Here is a 14076-nt window from a genome sequence, read left to right on the forward strand (position 1 = left end):
AGCATACCCAAAACTACCACACCCAATTCCAGAAACTTCTGGGTGTGGAGTGCTTATTGTGCATCTGCCTACCAACAATGGCCCAGACACAACTCGTTTCTGCCCCCTCCTACTCTATGCATCTCAAAAAGACATCTCCCTACTAGGCATCTGGGTACAAGAGTAGCAGCTGCTCGCGGACCAGCACTTGGCGTTTGCTAGACAGAGCCAGCCTTGTTCCTTCACTCCCGCTGTCTGTGCCCCTTATGGGTTTTCTGGGGACTGGGCTTGCACAGCCATTTGTTCCCTCGCCCCAGTCCTCTGCTTGGGCAGGGTGTGGGTGTGTGGATGTGGTTACTGGTACCTGGCGTGTTTCCCAGGGTCAGTCAATCACTTACATATAACATTGCACACACAGCTATTTGCAAAGTCCTTTACTGCTGCTGAGCATTATTCTGATGGTCTGGATAGAGGTAAACTCTGAAACTATAGGGCTGAGCACTCAGTTTCCCTGTTTTTTGAGTGTACCCACATCTAAGCATGTAAAATTAACCCTCTTCACCTTCCCCTGCTCCAAGGGGAAACATTGGTTTGTGGGGGGAACAAACCTGTCCCTGCTGCATTGAAGTGTTTCTTTCCCTGGTTCAGAATAAGTCACCCTAAGCTGCTAACTAGCCGTGTGGTGTATACAACTTTGTTTAGAGTTGGTGGCCTCTTCCCTTTGCAATAGTACAAAAAAGCGTTACTGGTGTGATGGTGGCTGTCCTGTTGAAATGAAAACCGCTGAGGTCTGATTTTTTTAACTTTTATCAGATAAAATGACTTGTGTTCTAGTGGACCCTTGTTTCTTTCAATTACTTAAATGTATTAATTTTCAGGAAGACCAAGGGATCTACCATGGCAAAGTCAGAAATGGGACTGGTAAAAATCAACATCACCTAATTGTCAGGATAAATTATCTTAATTGGAAATATGAGGAATGGACAAAGTGGTAAGTAAAAGAATTATTTTATCCAAGCCAACAGTTCTTATTCTTGAAGTTGCAACCTCACTGTTGGTCATAAAACTTTCTAGAGTCATGTTTTCCACACACAAAGACCAACTATATAATTGTGTGAATGACTTATTCTCAATCGAATTGAGGAAGAACAGAAGTAAAGGCTAAATAAAAGAGAGCATGCAAAGACCCTCTCAGTAACACTATGCACGAAACACAAAGGACGTGCTTTTCAGATGAACAAAGCAGCTCCTATGGAGTTTAGCTGGATTTGTGGATGCTAAAAATCAAAGGCCCACAATGATAGTTGTCCCTGCATTTAAAGGTACACCACCCAAAAAGTAGAATAAGAACATATTGCATACGCGACACCATTTCTTCCTGTAGTAATATTTTGTTAATAAAGAAATTTTTCTAAGTTCTAACAGTAGGCTTGTATTTATGTCATGGCTGAAGGTGCTTGAAACTAAAGCAACATTTCTCAAACTGGGGGGTCCCAACCCAAAAGGGGGACCCTATTGTATGGGGGTCGTGGTATTGCTACCCTTACTTCTGCGCTGCCTTCAGAGCAGGGTGCCTGGCCAGCAGCCACCACTATCCAGCTGCTCAGCTCTGACGGCAGAGAGGGAAGCAGCAGCTGCTGGCCGGGCACCCAGCACTGAAGGCAATGCTGCTACTAGGAGCAGCACAGAAGTAAGGGTGGCATGGAGTTGTGGGGGGTCAGAACCAGTGATGAGCTGCCAAAATCTGAAGAACCGGTTCCTTCAGTCGCTCCGGGTCTTTGGCAGCACTTCGGAGACACGTCCTTCACTCGCTCCGGGTCTTCGGCGGCACTGGGGGACCCGCCCCCGATGTGCTGTCGAAGACCAGGGGCGCCGCCGGATGAGTAAAAAGGGATTCTCAAGGGGAGCCTCCCCAGCCAGGAGCTCAGGCGGGCCAGAGAGGATGGTCCTGCGGACCAGAGTTTGCCCAAACCTTTAACAACCGGTTCTAAACTGGCTTCTAAATTTAACAACCGGTTTGCATGAACTGGTGCGAACCGGCTCCAGCTCACCATTGGTCATAACAGCCTGAAATATTTTCAAAGAGGATCCCATCAAAAAGTTTGAGAACCCCTGTAATGCAGTAGCCTGCAGAACACCATCATACTCCTTTTATACTTGTGCATTCTGCTCTGTATAATTAGAAAGACCTACAAGGAAACAAAAAGATTCTGGTTTAAGGCCTCTGAATATGTAGTATGAAATACTCATTGCTAACTTGTCCTCTTTCTTAATAGATCAAGGTCTCCCTGACTCTGTTTTGTGATATTTGCCTCAGTGGGCTGGATCCTACACCCATTACTCAGACAAAACTCCCACGGAAATCAAACAATCTGGAACCATACAGGAATTCTTAGTGATAAATATCATTTCAGTCAGGAAAATGAGACTCCCCATAAATTACAAAGAGTCCTTCCAATGGAGCTCTGCTCCAATGACATGCTTTATGTATGAGCCATTATTTATCGTTCTGTGTTAACCCTTGCAAGTTGAGTTCTTAAACACGTTTCTAGTTATAGTAATGGAATTATTTGACCTTTTTTTAGGGTTGGTTATAACTCAACTCATCCTCTTTTTAAATACATTGTAAATATTTGGGAGGTATTTATACATAGCTGTATTCCACAATGAGACAGCTTTACTATTTATGTAATGTTTAAAACTGATCATTACATGTTTCAAATGAATGTGAAGGAGTACTCTGTAAAATTGACACATTATTAAAGGGGTGCTGAAAAGATGGCTAGGCCCACATATTTTGATTTTGTTAAATAAGATTTTACAAGATTGAGCACAAGTAAAAATATTGCCCTTGGCCTCTTTTTAAAAATCAACATACAGGGTTAATAGGATTTAAACATTTCTCCTGCAATAGTGAAAACATTAACATAATACTGTGCTTCTATGTGGTGATAGGAAAATGAAACTGACCTATAAACAGGAAGTGAAACTGGTTAATGTATATGCTCTGTCCAAGCAGAGTGAAATGGAAAAGGTAAACAAATGTGAAAAGTAGCCTAGATTAAAATGGTAAGGGTTTCTTTAAAATCAAAGTCTAGTCGCACAGGTAAGGATTTCTTGAATGCATTTTTCTTTAACTGTGTCCCTTTGTGATCTTCACTTGGATTTAATTCTGTTTAGTAAGATAAATTCTGTTAATAGCTCAATTTATTTTCTATATTTTCATATATAAAAGTAGAGGGTGACTGCTAGCCACTAGAGAAAAAAAAATTCCAAAGAATTCCAAAGTTCCAAAAAAATTTTCCTAGGAGTTAAATGAATTTGGGTTTAGGCTTGTTTTCTTGTGATCTGCTACAACAACAACAAGTCCTCATAAAGTTAAGCTGTTGCTGTTCAGGAAATGGAAGAGGTATATTTAGTTGCGCTATGTTAAGACGACTGTGTAGTTTCTGTCCCTGTACCAACGTGTTTGGCTTTAGCCAGTGCCATCAAATCCCCAAAATGTAAAGGTTTTCAGGATTTTAAAGTAAGACTACTGTAGCAGCTTTCCCTGGTTTAATTATTTTATATTGCAGCTGGTTGATTGATGCATTGCTGATTGCTCTCTGAAAAGCATTAAAAGATTTTGTCGCTTCCATTGATGCAACCTATTCCAAAAAAGTCCAAAGAGTTCAGTGTTGGATTAGAAGGAAACTTTGGAGCAAATCATGTCTCTCCTCATATCCTGTCAGCTCATTTCCTTGGTAGCTTGGTCTGGGTGGAAGGATTTGTGATCAAATTTAATTATTTTGAATGTTTATGTACCTTTTGATTAGGCTTTATTTCCCTGCTGCTTGAAAGGGGTGTATATATAAAAATATAGCCCTCTCCTCCCACCCTTTCTGTGTCACTTGTCACCTTAGGTCCTGATTCTATAATCACACCTGCATAGGCAGGCCCCTCTACTTCTGTGAAACCCTGGATTTGTGCTGGAAACGGCCTAACTTGATTATCATACACATTGTAAGGAGAGTGATCACTTTAGATAAGCTATTACCAGCAGGAGAGTGGGGGGGTGGGAGGTATTTTTTCATGCTTTGTGTGTATAAAAAGATCTTCTACACTTTCCACAGTATGCATCCGATGAAGTGAGCTGTAGCTCACGAAAGCTTATGCTTAAATAAATTGGTTAGTCTCTAAGGTGCCACAAGTATGCCTTTTCTTTTTGCGAATACAGACTAACACGGCTGTTATTCTGGAAACTGATCTGAGTGTGGCTCCGTGCTACTGTAGGAGTTTATCAGCATGGATTCCTTGGATTGGAATCCTTGACTGTAAGCTCATGTGGAAATGGGTGGGTTTGTGGAGCACCTAGCGTTGTGGGGTGGAGATGGGAGGGAATGAATCCTGTCATGTACACATGTGGCTGGTGTAACCTTAGTTCTTATTCAAATAATTTAGCAAAGTGATTCTCGTCCTACTTGTACCATTATGTGCTGTGACTATGACAGTGATGCTGCTCCTTCCCCCTTGTTCTCCTGGGTGGAAAAGTGCAAAGATGTTGCATACCTAGGAAGGGAACATTCAGTTTAAAATTTCTGCAAAGGGTGATCATATTAAGTAGCTAAATTATCTTTTTTGGGGGGCAGGGAGGGGCACAGATGGAAGAAGTCATAAAAATGCTCTCAAAACCAGATCTAAATATATTTGGTTGACCATGTCTCTCCAAATTGAAACGGCCCTCTTAACAATGAATGAATGAATGAGATTTTTAACTTTATGTAGGGAATGACTTAGGTGCATAACAACTTAGTGTTGGGTATATAAACCACAGAAGATCATCTTATATTAATAAAAATATTAAAATAAATGATTTCTTGTAAACATGATTTCAAGTATTGTTACTTCTGTGATTGACGTCTATAATTACTACTAAAACAAAGCCAGCGTATGACTTTACTAACTAGACTTCTTGATGACACCTAAAGTTATACAAAGTGTTTGTTGGTGTCCTGCTATAAAAAAAGACACTTGAAAGAAGATATACTGATCTCACAACTCTCAAACACAGCACATGCAACAAACATAAAGTGTGTTGTAAAAATTTTAATTAAAAACTAATAGCATAGCATGCCATCGATGACGATACCTAGTACAATGTCCACCTTTCACAGATGAAGAAAATAATTCTTTAGAAACAGAGTATGGGTTATTCATCTGCAGGGATCAGCAAGTTATCAGTATGCTGGAAATAATAGAATCATAGGGCTGGCAGGGACCTCAAGAGGTCGTCTAGTCCAGGGGTTCTCAACCATTTTCTTTCTGAGCCCCCGTCTCCCATGCTATAAAACTCCACGGCCCACAACAACTGGGTTTTCTGCATATACAATAGATTAAAAGCCAGGGCCAGCATTAGGGGGCAGCAAGCAGGGCAATTGCGTGGGGTCCCATGCCACAAGGGGCCCCGCAAAGTTACGTTGCTTGGGCTTTGGCTTCAGCCCCAGGAGTCAGGATCAGGCTTTGGCGTTCTGCCCTGGGCCCCAGTGAGTCTAATGCCCAGACCCGCTCTCCTGTATATTTTGGCGAACCCCCTGAAACCTGCTCGTGGCCGCCCAGGGGACCCCGGACCTTTGGTTGAGAACTGCTGATTTAGTCCAATCCGTTGCTCTTATGGAGGGACTAAGTATTATCTAGACCTTCCTTGATAGATGTTTGCCTAACCAGCTCTTAAAAATCTCCAATGACGGAGATTCCACAGCCAAGCTAGGATATTTGTTCCAGGGCTTAATCGCCTTAACAGGTAGGAAGTTTTTCCTAATGTACAACTTAAACTGCTCTTGCTGCAATTTAGGTCCACTGCGTCTAGTCCTATCCTCAGAGATCATGTTTTCTAGACATTTAATCATTTTTGTTGCTTTTCTATGGACTTTCTCCAATTGTCCACATCTTTCCTGAAATGTGGTGCCCGGAACTGGACCTTTAGTTGAGGTCTAATCAGTGCAGAGTAGAGTGGAAGAATTAATTCTCGTGTCTTGCTTATAATACTCCTGCTTATACATCCCAGAATGATGTTTGCTTTTTTTTGCAACAGTGTTACAGTGCTGACTCATATTTATCCTGTCATCCACTATGACCCCCAGATCCCTTTCTGCAGTACTCCTTCCTAGGCAGTCCTTTCCCATTTTGTATGTGTGCAACTAATTGTTCCTTCCTAAGTGGAGTACTTTGCATTTGTCCTTACTGAATTTCATCCTATTTATTTCAGACCATTTCTCTAATTTGTCCAGCTCATTTGGAATTTTAATCCTATCCTCCAAATCACTTTCAACCCCTCCCAGCTTGGTATCATCTGCAAACTTTTTAAATGTACTCTCTATGTCATTATCTAAATCACTGATGAAGATATTGAACTGAACTGGACCCAGAACTGCTCCCTGCAGGACCTCACTCGTTATGCCCTTCCAGTTTGACTGTGAACCACTAATAACTACTCTCTGGGAACCGTTTTCCAGCCAGTTATGCACCCACATTAAAGTAGCTCCATCTAGGTTGTATTTCCCTAGTTTCTTTAGGAGAAGGTCATGCGAAACAGTATCAAAAGCCTCACTAAAGTCAAGATATACCATATATACCACTTCCCCCCATCCAAAAGGCCTGTTACCCTGTCAAAGAAAGCTATCAGGTTGGTTTGACACAATTTGTTCTTGACAAATCCATGCTGACTGTCTTTAGAAGTTTGCAGATTGACTGCTTAATTATGTGCTCCATTATCTTTCCAGATACTGAAGTTAAGCTGACTGACTGTAATTCCCTGGGTTGTCCTTAGTCCGCTTTTTATAGATGGGCACTATATTTGCCCTTTTCCAGTCCTCTGGAATGACTGAAAAAGTACCAGCTGGTCAGCTTCCTCACTCTGTGGATATTACTACTTATGATGATCTGGTGAACATATGTAAACCTGGAGACAGAGTTCAGGTAGTGGGAAATATTACTGCCTCCCCTCCGAGAAAGAAAACCTCACCTCTGGCACATTTAGGTAGGAGGTAATTTGTGCTCAATTTAAGTTGTTTTAACTGTGAAATAGAAAACCTTTTTTTTCCTCCATTCCAACAATTCTAAAGAAATATACCAACCCTTTGCAGTCAAGTTTAGGTCTGTGCTCTGCATGAACAACAACTTTATTTATATTTCATTTGGATAACTTGGCAGGAAGCATTTTCTCATTACACCTTTTTAAAAGTAACTTTCTTATATATTCTTTTCTCAGAAGTAGTTTATAGAGTAAAGAGAACAAATTAAAGAGAGATAACTTTAGAGGCCACAAATCAAGGTGTGTTCCATTGCTTTTATGGTCCAGAAATGCAGCTTGTTTTCAAAATATTTCTTCTGATTTGCAGCATAGCTTAAGAGTTGTTTGGTCAGCTGTACATGATTAAGTGCAAGCCTCTTTGAAAACAAATAAAAAACCTGCTTGTCATTCTCTTTCATTTCCCTCAAGTAGAAATCCTCTCCCAAAACTCAAAAATCCATTCTGTAGTTGGGTACCTCTTACAGCATGGAAAACATGGCTTAATCAGGTTATTTTTGAGGTGGGGAGAATGGGAGGATGGCAGGGAGGAAGAGGGGAGAGAAAAATCCCAAATGCTGGAAAACTATGCTATTCTGATGTTGAGACTTCATTAAATCCTCTTTTTAGGGGAGGATTTCCTTCATTAAGGCATAGTAAAAAGGATAAATCTAATAACCATTTTAAAACCAAGAATTTGATTCTTTGCCCTCTTTTTTCCCAAGCGGCTCTTGTGTCATGAAGACAATAGTCTTCATTCTAGTATTTGTTTAATAGTTAATTTACGTAATTTTCTTTGCATCTGGGTAAAAAATATCTAGCACAATAAGGCTGGCTAATAATATCAAAACTGATGAGCAAAGAAATAGCACCACATTCTCAGCTGATGGTGTGGCAAAGATCAGGCAATTCTGCAAAGCTCAAACTAAAGTATATTACAAATTGCACTAACAGAGTCTAATGGATAATGAGATTCCATTCTAATGTTGATAACATGCAATTTAAGTGTTTCCTGTTTCTTAAACAGGATATCTTTGACCATTTAAGCAAGTCTTTAGCACCAAGCATTTGTGGCCATAAGTATATTAAAAAAGCCATTTTGTGCATGTTACTTGGAAGTAATGAGAAAGTTCTCAACAATGGGACACGCATTAGAGGAGACATCAATATCTTATTAATAGTAAGAGTATGTAGAGTTAATAGTGCATTGATGAGTTATTTTTATTGTCCCCCTCCTCCTCCTCATGCTAGTGTTGTTATATCGTATTGCATAACGTATTGCATCCATTCATATTGATAAGTGTCAAACAATTATCTCTTTTTGTTTTAACAAATGCATCAAAACCTTAATATTTTCTGATATTACCCAGAACATTTCATGTTCCAAAGTAGCTAGGGCAAGTATCTGCATTTCAGTGCATCCCATAGCTATGGCCATGTAGTTTCCTATTTCTAAATTTTTCTTATGCATAAGCCATGTGCTAGTATTAACCCATTGTCAAAGATTCCATCTGGCTTTTAGGTTACCCAGACCAATTCTACATTGGCATGTATTTGTTTTTGTATCAGGCTGTCCTGCATTCGAGCCAGGGAGCTTAATTTGTTCTTAATAGTTTCCAAATCCACTGAGTTGGCAAGTTCCGCTCCCGCTCCAAACCCACCCAGCATGGTATCCATAATATCTCTTTTAGTTCTGGGGTGAGGCGTATCTGGGAGGGATAATTTGTGCATCCTCATCCAGGCTAACAGTATAGGGAGAGGTTTCAGAGTAGCAGCCGTGTTAGTCTGTATTCGCAAAAAGGAAAGGAGTACGTGTGGCACCTTAGAGACTAACCAATTTATCTGAGCATAAGCTTTCGTGAGCTACAGCTCACTTCATCGGATAAAAGGGCATACACTTGGGCTCTACTCTTGAGACATTTAATCGTGTCCGATCCACGTCAATTTTTACTTCTACCAGAAGGGGGCTCACCAAGACTTTCACTGGAGTAGTTTGGACCTTAAATAAGGCAGGTTTTGCCATGTGTAATGGGGTATTTCTTATAAACACATGTTCTTTCTCCCATTTCCAGTAACACCCATCAGGGAATGGTATTGCATGTGTGTGACTCGGGCAGTATACTACGATTACTGTTACAAGGGTCCCTGATTTTACGAATTCATCCCATGCATAAGGGAGTGAGGGGTAGTCAGAAAGCATGGCGGTATCTCCCACATACCCTTCTGTTTGTACCCCCACCATCCAATGTTTTTCCTTTCCTGCGGGGACTGAAATATTTGCTTGTAGCCCCAGTTCCCCTTCCCCAACATATACCTGAGTTTCCCCTAAAGGTGTTAGTGTAAGATTAGTATTAAAATCAACCCATCTTAAATGTATATCTGGTTGTTGTACTGGGGTCCATGGTACGTTGTCTGTTTGTGAGTTGTTATGTATCAGTAAGGCAGTGAGAATTGTTTCACCTTGTCCCAGGTATCCTGGAGCATGGATATCATTGTTATGGATGGGCATGGATGTGCCTGGGTGTATTTTTCCTTTGGGTTTAGGTTGTGTCTTTACCACCGTGATTAGGGCAAATGCTTTGATCCAGACCAAGAACTGACATACCTGCTGCAGTTCTGTTTTCCATTTCATTCGAAGCATTGTTCTGCCTCTCTTTTTAACTGGCGGTCTGAGCAGCAGTATTCTGTGCCCAACAGTCCTGCAGAAATAAAAACACACCACGTTCACAGCTCCCGGTTCGCAATTGTTGTTGGGGTGTTGTGTCTGAAAATATAATTACAACGGAACAGAATTAATTGATTTGTGAAACGTGAACCCACTTTAATTTGCCATTTTTGTTTATGCGGTAAATGAGAGGGCTGAGGTGATCAACTATGGAGTAGGGACCGGCCCACTTTGACTCCAGTGTGTGATCCCTTTTGTCCAACTTTAAATACATTACCTGATCCCCTGGCTCCTATAGTAGGGAGTCCCCAATTTTCTTTTGATCCATCTTTTTATGCATGAGCTCAATGGCTTGGCTCACCCTATGCTGGAGGGTGGCTTTATCTTCCTGTAACTGTTTTAACCACTGCCAATGCTCATGAGTTCCAAGCGCATTGTTTGTCTCCGTATCTGCCGCTTGCTTGGAGTTAATGACCAGCCTCATTGCCTGTCCGAAGAGGATCTGGTATGGCTGGATTTTAGTTTTTAGCCTGTTACTGCTGCAGATGGCTGCCAGTATTAGTGGCAGCTTTTCAGGCCAGTTTTTACTGGTATGATCTACAACTTTTCTGATGGCTTCTTTAATGGTGCAGTTCATTCTTTCCACTTGTCCTGAGGACTGGGGTCTGTATGAGACGTGGAGTTTGTGTGACACCCCCAAGGCTTTAAGCATTAGGGTAAATATGTCTCCCACAAATGACCCTCCATTGTCTGAATCAATAATTTCAGGAGTCCCATGTCTGCAAACTACTTCAGAGAACAGCTTTTTAGCAGCAGTGCGAGCGCTATTGTTCCTGGTGGGGAAAACTTTGACCCTTCCTTCTCTACTCCTTGACAATTTGTCAATGAAGTCCATTTGGATTCTATGCCAGGGACCCAGCCCCCTCTGATGGAGTATTTGGGGCTGGTGTGGGGGGTCGAGCTTTATTTTTGGCGCACTATACACAATTCCTGACCCACGTTTCTACGTCATCTCTCATCCCCCTCCATTCTGTCACTTGCTTTAACCTCCCCAGCATCCCTTCCACTCCTTCATGCATGAACTGGTGAGCTATATTCACCAGTTCCTGCCTTTCAATTCTTCCTAGGACACGGACTGATTCTAATACTTTCTGTTCCTGTCTTCAGGTTACCACTGCTATCCCTTCATAATCTCTGGCTATAGTGTTGGCACGGTTATTCCATACAGTTTCAACTGCCGAGCCTTTCACATGTGCCTTTACATGTTTGATTTTTAACTGGTCGGGATGAGAGGTAACCCAGGCATAAATCCATTTCCATTCATCTACGTATGCTATTTCTTTACCGTCCGCAGCTTTCCAATCATTCCTTTGCCAATCAAACATCCAATATTGCACCCTGTTTACACAATAGTTGCTGTCAGCATAGATGTATACAGTCTTAGGGCAGATCTCTGTTTCATACTGTTTTAAGACTTGGTATATTGCATGGAGTTCGGCATGTTGTGTTGAGCTGTGATCCAAATACCCCTTTAGCACCTCTTCTTCTAAGTTTATGGCTGCATATCTGATTCTCTTTTTACCGTGAACCACCGTGGAACTGCCGTCGGTGAACCAAATATGTCTCTCCCAACCCATGGTATCTAATTCTTCAAGGGGGGGTGCTTGGGCTTGTGCGATTCTCTGTTCTAGTGTGACTACCGGACATTCATGCCTTGTCCCCGTTTTGATAAGAGCATGAGTCATCATGTCAGATTTGGATACTGTGTCAGCCCGGACTCCCCTGTTTACCAGGGTTAGAGTCCATTGTGCCATCCAGGTGTTGGATACCCTGCCTCCTATTAATTTCCCAGACAGGATGTATTTCAGAGGCGTGTGTGCGCTTTGTATAGTAATCAGGGCACTGGTAAGCGGCTCAAAGGACTGAACTGCCCATACAGCTGTCAGGCACTCACGTTCGCGAGCGTCAAAATTTAGTTCGGCTCCCTGCAATTTCTTAGATTCGTATACCACAGGTACCAATTTCTGATTTTCATTTTGTTATAGGCGAGTGGCCGCCATGGCCACTTCATTAGCTGCTAACTGGATGACAAATGGTTTAGATTCGTCCGGGAAGCGTAAAGCAGGGGCGGTTCGGGCTTTTTGTTTCAGGGTATTTAAAGCAGTATCCTGGTCCGGACCCCATTCCCAATGTGTCTTTTCTTCAGCAGTTTCCATAAAGGAAGGGTGATCTCTGCATATTTATAGATATGAGGCTGTAAAAAGTTGAATCCTCCCAACAAAACCCTTAATGAGCGTACATCGGTAGGGGCTGGCATTTCAATTAGTGGCCTTACCTTCCTTTGATCTACCTGCCTTCCCTCCTGGCCAATGATAATACCTAGGTAAATGACCTGGGTTTGCACTAATTGTGCTTTTTCCAGGCTTACCTTGAATTCGGTGTCCTGGATTAGTGCGAGGACGTCCTCTGTAAGTTTTTGTACCTGCGTCTCGAGTTCTCCGAAAACCAAAATATCATCCACATAGGAAAAGATGAGTGGTCGATCTGACAGACTTAACCGGTCCAACATATCTAACACATGTCTGTGGGTGATAGCCGGAGAGTCTTGAAATCCTTGGGGCAAATGCTGAAAAGTGTATTGCTGATCCCTTATGGTGAAGGCAAACCGATCCTGTGAATCAGGGTGTAATGGTATTGCAAAGAAACAGTTAGCCAGATCTATAACTGAAAAGTACCTGGAGGTGGCTTGTAACTTTTGGATAACTTGTGTCATATCTGCCACGATGGGGGCCATGGGTATGCTTCCTTTGTTGAGCCTTCTGTAATCAATAGTCAGTTGCCAGGATTGCCCGTGTGCCTTCATGACTGGCCGTATTGGGGAGTTGAAGGGAGAGTTCGTTTTCCTGATAACATCCTGTTCTTCCAGGTTCTTGATGATCTGGACCAACTGTGCTTCAGCTTCCTTGGGGTAGTGGTACTGTTTCTGGGGTTGCACCAGTTCACCTATAATTTTGACACAAGCATTGATTTTACCACAATCTGTCCTCTTCTGGATCCAGACCGTGGGAAACTTCGCACGCCACTCCTCCTTCTGTTCGGTGGCGAGGGCTGCGATCAATTGGTTTCCTCTTTTGGCAACAATGTTGTTTTGCCTTTCTGTTGGTAGAAAAGGGGAGACGGCTTCCAGACTCCATAGGGCACTCTGGGGTAAGTCAATTATGATGTTATTTTTAAACAGCCAGTCTGTTCCCAGAATTACATCATTAGTCATATATTTTGTTTGGACTAAATTCCCGGTTGTGTTAAAGCATTGTACCGAGAAGGGAAAACCTTGTACCGTGAAAGGGACTTATAATCATTCTTGTCCTATGCTGGGTTTCCCCTGAAATGATTGCAGGATCACTTCCTGCCCCTTTTTGCCAATGCGGGGGTTGCTCTAATCAGGGAGACTGAGGCTCCGGTGTCAATCAGGGCTAGGGTAGGAGCTTGATTACCTTGCTGAACGTATATGTGGGGTCTCCCTCCTGGATCCCAGGTCAACTTTCCTATTAATCTCCACTGCTGTGCTCCTATGCCAGGTGGAGATTCTATGTTCAGCAGGCTTCCCTCCAAGTATTCTTGGTCCTCTGCCAGGGGAGGAGGCAAATCCATTAGAGGGACGCTCGGGGTAGTTATCCCCAATACATTCCTTTGATAGCTTTGCAGCCTTAGGATTTCCCTCATGATATCAGTCATGGGAGCCCTGTCCCATTTTTCCCAATCTCCCCCAAACTGCATTAACAATCTCCATGTCATACAGCGCATATCTGAACTGGGCTTATCAGAACATCCCTGAGGCTGGTTACTTCCCTCGGTTGTTTTAGTTTTGGGTAATTCTGGATACAATTTCCTTCTTGGCTGATAGTTTCCCCGACCTTGAGACCTCCCCCTTGAGTAGCCTCCACAGGGTCCTACAACTTCCTTTGTTCCACTCTCATTTGAATAAGTAATTGTTGGCTCCATGGCTGCCACATATGCAACTCTTTCCTTTTTTATATTAGGTTTTGGCCCCGCATGCATGGTGATTTGTTGCACCATCCTCCTTAATTCTTCTAGGGTAGCGGGGTGCCCGTCCTGCCAAACAGCAAGTTTCCCTGAATAATAGGTAGTAGTGACACGACACAATCTCTCAGGGATGAGACGGGGAATGGTAATGTGTACAGATTGGTAATACCAGTCACTGTTACTAGACCGGACATTACCTGCATTAATGCCCATCGGGTGAGGTAGTTTTCCGGGTCCTCATTGGGACCCTGGGTGGAAGCTACAGCTTGGGCTATAAAATTTCTCTCCCTATTTGTTCCCCGAAGATTGCCATTAAGGATAATCTGTTGGCAGCTTCATCTAC

At 42.4% G+C, this 14076-nt stretch overlaps 1 pseudogene; it reads left to right on the forward strand.

The window, feature by feature from the left end:
• Window positions 1–958: 958 nt before the first annotated feature.
• LOC144260124 (maternal DNA replication licensing factor mcm3-like) lies at window positions 959–9589 on the forward strand (annotated as a pseudogene).
• The last annotated feature ends 4487 nt before the right edge of the window (window positions 9590–14076 follow it).

Source organism: Eretmochelys imbricata, chromosome 2 (genome assembly GCF_965152235.1).
Source record: "Eretmochelys imbricata isolate rEreImb1 chromosome 2, rEreImb1.hap1, whole genome shotgun sequence".
Lineage (NCBI taxonomy): Eukaryota > Metazoa > Chordata > Testudines > Cheloniidae > Eretmochelys > Eretmochelys imbricata.